We start from the raw sequence: 6,402 nt of genomic DNA on the forward strand, positions 1-6,402 counted from the left end.
TCAGGCGGCAGCGCCGACTTCCGAGTGAGGGGCGGCACGGACAGCCCGCCCGCCCCCTGAATTCACAACAGCCACCCACTCACATTCCACAGCCATCACACACAGCACACACCCACTCACCATCACACACACACACAGCACACACCCACTCACCATCACACACACACAGCACACACCCACTCACCATCACACACAGCACACACAGCACACACCCACTCACCATCACACACAGCACACACAGCACGCACCCACTCACCATCACACACACACACAGCACACACCCACTCACCATCACACACACACACAGCACACACCCACTCACCATCACACACAGCACACACAGCACGCACCCACTCACCATCACACACACACACAGCACACACCCACTCACCATCACACACAGCACACACAGCACGCACCCACTCACCATCACACACACACACAGCACACACCCACTCACCATCACACACAGCACACACCCACTCACCATCACACACAGCACACACAGCACACACCCACTCAGCATCACACACACCCACTCACCATCACACACACAGGACGGACACACTCACCATCACACACACACACCCACTCACCATCACACACAGCACACACAGCACACACCCACTCAGCATCACACACACCCACTCACCATCACACACACAGGACGGACACACTCACCATCACACACACACACCCACTCACCATCACACACACACACCCACTCACCATCACACACACAACACACAAACCCCCTTCACCACCCCATGACACGTACATAAACGGTTCAACAACAACCGCCGTTCACCACTGAGTGGCGGTGACGCCACAGCTCTTGTGCCAAGCTAGGTGCACTTTGAGGCCACGTGAAGTGTCGAAGGCTCGCTGGCAGGTCATGGGACAGACCCACGTGCCACGATGGGGTTGACTGAGTGAGATGACTGACAGATGCACGACCTGCGCTCCCGTCTGCGCCAACTTGCTAAGTTTAACCCGCCTGGCCAGGCGTCCTCCGTTCGTTGTTGTGAGCGTCGCTCCTCTGCCCTGTTGGAGGGCGACATAGTCCTTGACCCTCCCACCGCACGGACACGTCGCTTCCACACATACCCAGCCTCCTCCCCCAACATATACATACCCACATCCCACAACAGCCCGTCCATCACATACACACTCAAACAATAAGAAACCCCCCTGAGAGCCTTAACAGACTGTTGCTGTTAGCGAGTAGCAAAAGTCTGAAGTTAGACACGGCACACGGGGGGGTTGGTGGCCAGCAACACGCCCGGCCGCATTTGAGGTTGTATGCTTGGGTTGCAATCGAAACGTCGTGAGAATTGTATTGGTTTATTTTTTTATTATTTTTTTATTTCCCTTCTACGTGACTTTACCGAGAGAACCAAGCATATGAATCCCTGCAGTCACGAAAGCTTTAAATCGAAATAGATTTTACACCTCGTTATATTGTGAACCGAATACTGCACGTATTTACAGGTGTGTTGAACTTCTTTTGCGCCGCACGCAGCCAATCGGCGGTGCCTTGGGTGGACTGTTAACTGCATTTGGGATGCAATAAATGCAAAAGGAGGCAAAATCACTCCGAATCCGCCCAACCTCGTCGGATCTCAGATGCTGCGCCAGGGGTTTGAGCCTCGATACTGCTCTGGTGAGTGACCACCCGACCGAACCGGCCTGGAATCGGCCTTGGCACGGACAAAGTACTCGACAGGCCGGTCTGCTGATAAATAAACATCAATTGGCAAGCTTTTCTCACGTGACAAATTAGATTTTTTTGGCTGTGTCAGGTGGAGAAGGGTATACGACACCAAATCCCCATATATATAAAAGGCAAAGTTGTGAATGTGTGTCTGTTCAAAATGTTTAGCGTACTTCCCGACATGCAACAAACTTGAAATTTGCCATGTGGGTACTTTCCAGACTGTACACCATGCAAAAATTATAAAAATACACTTTTTTTAGGGGGGAGCTCAATAATGCATATATTATTTTTTTGCACGGCAAGTGAACTGTGACGTCAAATCTGTTACGTGACCCGTGCACGTGGAAGCGTAACGCATTGTAGTGTAGTGGTTAGCGCGCTGTGTATGTGTCTGTGTGTGTGTCTGTGTATGTGTCTGTGTGTGTGTCTGTGTGTGTGGAAGCGTAGCGCATTGTAGTGTAGCGCGAGTTCGATTCCTGCTCACGGCCACCACCGGTGACGATTATTTTAACCGGTCCTGGGCCTCCCCTAGGTCGACTCAGCCTCAAACGAGTAACTATTGTGGTGTGTGAACATTGCCACTGGGGAGACAAAGGCGGCCGGGCGTGGTGGATCCAAGTCCCGGGCGAAGCCGGGTAGTACAGCTAGTTGGTTATAAATACAGTACTCGAAATGCGTGTATAGTTAGATTTTTTTGTACAATTTGGCTATTCTCAGCGGTTGTCAACAGAGACATTTTCTATTAATACCACTGAAATGTATTCAGGATTTCCTGTTTTATATACAAATTTATTTTAATTTAAAGCCCACACCAATGCATATCATCGTCGCTGTTAGCATGCCCTCTCGTGGCGAAAGAGCTGCCGAGTGAAAATTGAGGGCAAAATGTAGTCGCAAATGTTGATTCTGTACACACATTAGTAACATATCCCTCCCAAATGAAAGTAATGCAAATCTTTAAAACACACAGCGTGTGGGGTAAATTATTCTTTGGTTATTTCGGTAAAGTCACGTAGAATGAGAAAATAATAAATTACATAATATCATACGACGTTTCGATTGCAACTCAAGCAATCATCATCAGGTACAATGAAAGAGAAACCGAGTAAACTTAGAAATATAATGCAATACAGCGCAAATCTGCGCTGTATTGTACCTGATGATGATTGCTTGCGTTGCAATCGAAACGTATGATATTATGTAATTTATTATTTTCTATTTCTACGTGACTTTACCGAAAGAACCAAATAATAATTCCTGCAGTCACGAACGCGCCAAATCAAGTTTGTGGGGGTAAATGTTCATGACGACGTTTATAAAGTAATATAATAGTCTGTGTATTGACCTTAAGAATGACCGGTGGCGGATACGAGCTGTTTCGTGCGCACCAAAGTTTATCCTACACACATCATCATTGTGTGTGTATGCTAAACTTCTTTCGCACCGTACGTCGCCAACCGCACTAACCGGAGGTGCGCGGGTGAGGACAAGAAACTAAACACAAAAAAGCAGATCACGAAGAGGTCGGGGAGGGACGGGAAGGGCTGGAGGGGTGAGGGGAGGGAAGAGTTCGGGGCCGTCCATAAATGACGTCACGCGATTTTGGACGATTTTTGACCCCCCCCCCCCCATCGTCACACGGCGTCACAAAAAGTCAGACCCCCCCCCTCAAATGTGACGTCACAAAGCTCTGCCCCCCCCCAAATAAACATGCTTCAAATCGCTTTAAACTATTGTCATTGTAGTGCGTATTTAATGTGGCGCTGCACTCTGATGTTGTAGAAGAAAACATTTATTAAAAAGTCTATTTAATTAAGTAGAACGTGTTGTCTATATTTATTTAAAGTTGCGAATTTCGACGTGACGTCACATTTCTCACCCCCCCCCCTTCGTCACACATCGTCACAAATGTCTGACCCCCCCTCCCCCAGGTGCGTGACGTCATTTATGGACGGCCCCGTAGAGAATGAACAAGAGAAAAGAGGTGACCTTGAAGGGGACCGGAAGGAGGTTCAGGAGAGGGGCTGCTTAATGTAACAATGGAATTTTATAACAGCGAGATGCGTCGATATTTTGAAAATGTAAAGTCGAAAGCGAGAGAGGACAGCGGATGACAATGGGCTCTTACTTTAGAGTGTGACTGTGAGTGTTGTATTGTCTCACGATGGCCACCTCTTTGTTGTTGTTGTTGTTTCATTGTGCAGGCATGGGTGGGTGTCTCGTGGGGCGTTGGCATGGCCACGTGTACGTACGGTTGTGGTTTTTTGTGTGCGAGCTGGGTTTAGAATTGGCTGCCATGTGGTGGTGGTGGTGATGATGGTGTCGACAGGGCAGTGTTTTCCGGCTGACTCGGGAAGAAACCTTCTCTTGATCGAGGTTCACATTTGAAAGAAAAACAACAACACGCGAGTCCTTATGTGGAACCACAGGTGAAGGCTGGTGGTGTGCATCCAACAATAAAAGGTGTTCATAATAAAGGTGTTTTGGGTTTAATCGCGGAAGTATAAATGTAAGGTTTGTCACGTAAACAAAACGTGCCAATTCGTTACTTGGATGTAATGACCAGTGAAACGTCGTACTTAACTGCAAATGTTGTAGATTTACACTCCAGCACAAACACAAACCGAACCAGCTGTGCCGGGTGGTGGAGGGTCACGACACATTCATGCTTACGCGGTCTAACCCAAAAACCTTTAATTATGAATAATATTGGTCGCGAAATCCTACGTGTTGAAATAACAGGTGTATTGCGAAATTTTCACCCAAAAACGACAGGATCTACATACATTGTGTTGATTAACTCTCAATAACCAAAAATTATAGATATCCATTGTAATTGATATGAATGCATCACTTCCCCCCCCCATCTCGCCCTCGCACCAGAATGACTCACAAGCGACAACATCACCACAAATGACCCCTCTATTTAAGCCCGAAACAGGAGGATGATGTCTACACAATTGTGGCTGTCGCCTGATGAAGCTGGTTTTTGTGATTACCGGCGGAACGTCGCATCCGAATGGTAAATGTGGGTTTACTCTCCAACACACAACCGGTTAGTGCTGAAGTAGTAACGAGTTGGCACGTTTTGTTTGCGAGGCAAACCTTACTAATTTGGCTGTGACGGGTGGTGGCGGGTTTAACGACACATTTTTATTTACGCGATCTAAACCCACCAAAAAAAAGCACACTGACATATTCTGTCTGGCAGCATACCAACACGTTTAATCTTCTTCCAAGAATGACGTCTGCATTGATGGAGAGTTACCGGTTTCAACATACACCTTTATAAGCAGGGCGGTCTGACCACTCTCTCTCTCTCTCAAACACACACACACACCAACGTTTAGTATTATAAAGACAAAGGGGCCGTCCATAAATGACGTCACGCACCTATAGGGGGGGGGGTCATACATTTGTGACGATGTGTGACGAGTGGGGGGGGGTTGAGAAATGTGACGTCACATCAAAGTGCGCAACTTTAATTAAATATAATTTTTAATAAATGTTTTCTCCTACAACACCAGAGTGCAGCGCCACATTAAATACGCACTACAATGACAATAGTTTAAAGCAATTTGAAGCATGTTTTATATTTTTTTGGGGGGAGGGGCAGAGCTGTGTGATGTCATATTTCAGGAGGGGTCTGACTTTTTGTGACGCCATGTGACGAGGGGGGGGGGGGGTCAAAACTCATCCAAAATCGCGTGACGTCATTTATGGACGGCCCCAAAGGTCCCCCGTGTAGCCTTCAACACTCTTGGGGTGATGGGTGGCCAGCACCACGCCCGGCCGCCTTTGTCTCCCCAGTGGCAATGTTTACACATCGCACCAGGTACACAATTGAGGTTGAGTCGACCTAGGGGAGGCCCTGGACCGATATAATCGTTACTGGTGGTGGCCGTGAGCAGGAATGGCAGTCGGGACGCCGGGTTTGTAGCGCAGCGTAGCACTAACCACTGCGCCACCGCTCCCCACCACCCATTCACTCACACAGACGAGTGCGCTAACCACTGCGCCACCGCTCCCCACCACCCATTCACTCACACAGGAGACGAGTGCGCTAACCACTGCGCCACCGCTCCCCTCCACCCATTCACTCACACAGGGGACGAGTGCGCTAACCACTGCGCCACCGCTCCCCACCACCCATTCACTCACACAGGGGACGAGTGCGCTAACCACTGCGCCACCGCTCCCCACCACCCATTCACTCACACAGGAGACGAGTGCGCTAACCACTGCGCCACCGCTCCCCACCACCCATTCACTCACACAGGAGACGAGTGCGCTAACCACTGCGCCACCGCTCCCCACCACCCATTCACTCACACAGGAGACGAGTGCGCTAACCACTGCGCCACCGCTCCCCACCACCCATTCACTCACACAGGAGACGAGTGCGCTAACCACTGCGCCACCGCTCCCCACCACCCATTCACTCACACAGGAGACGAGTGCGCTAACCACTGCGCCACCGCTCCCCACCACCCATTCACTCACACAGGGGACGAGTGCGCTAACCACTGCGCCACCGCTCCCCACCACCCATTCACTCACACAGGAGACGAGTGCGCTAACCACTGCGCCACCGCTCCCCACCACCCATTCACTCACAGGGGACGAGTGCGCTAACCACTGCGCCACCGCTCCCCACCACCCATTCACTCACACAGGAGACGAGT

The sequence above is a fragment of the Petromyzon marinus genome, chromosome 4 (genome assembly GCF_048934315.1).
Source record: "Petromyzon marinus isolate PM22_M1 ecotype Great Lakes invasive population chromosome 4, UKy_Petmar_22M1.pri1.0, whole genome shotgun sequence".
NCBI classification, from domain to species: Eukaryota; Metazoa; Chordata; class Hyperoartia; order Petromyzontiformes; family Petromyzontidae; genus Petromyzon; species Petromyzon marinus.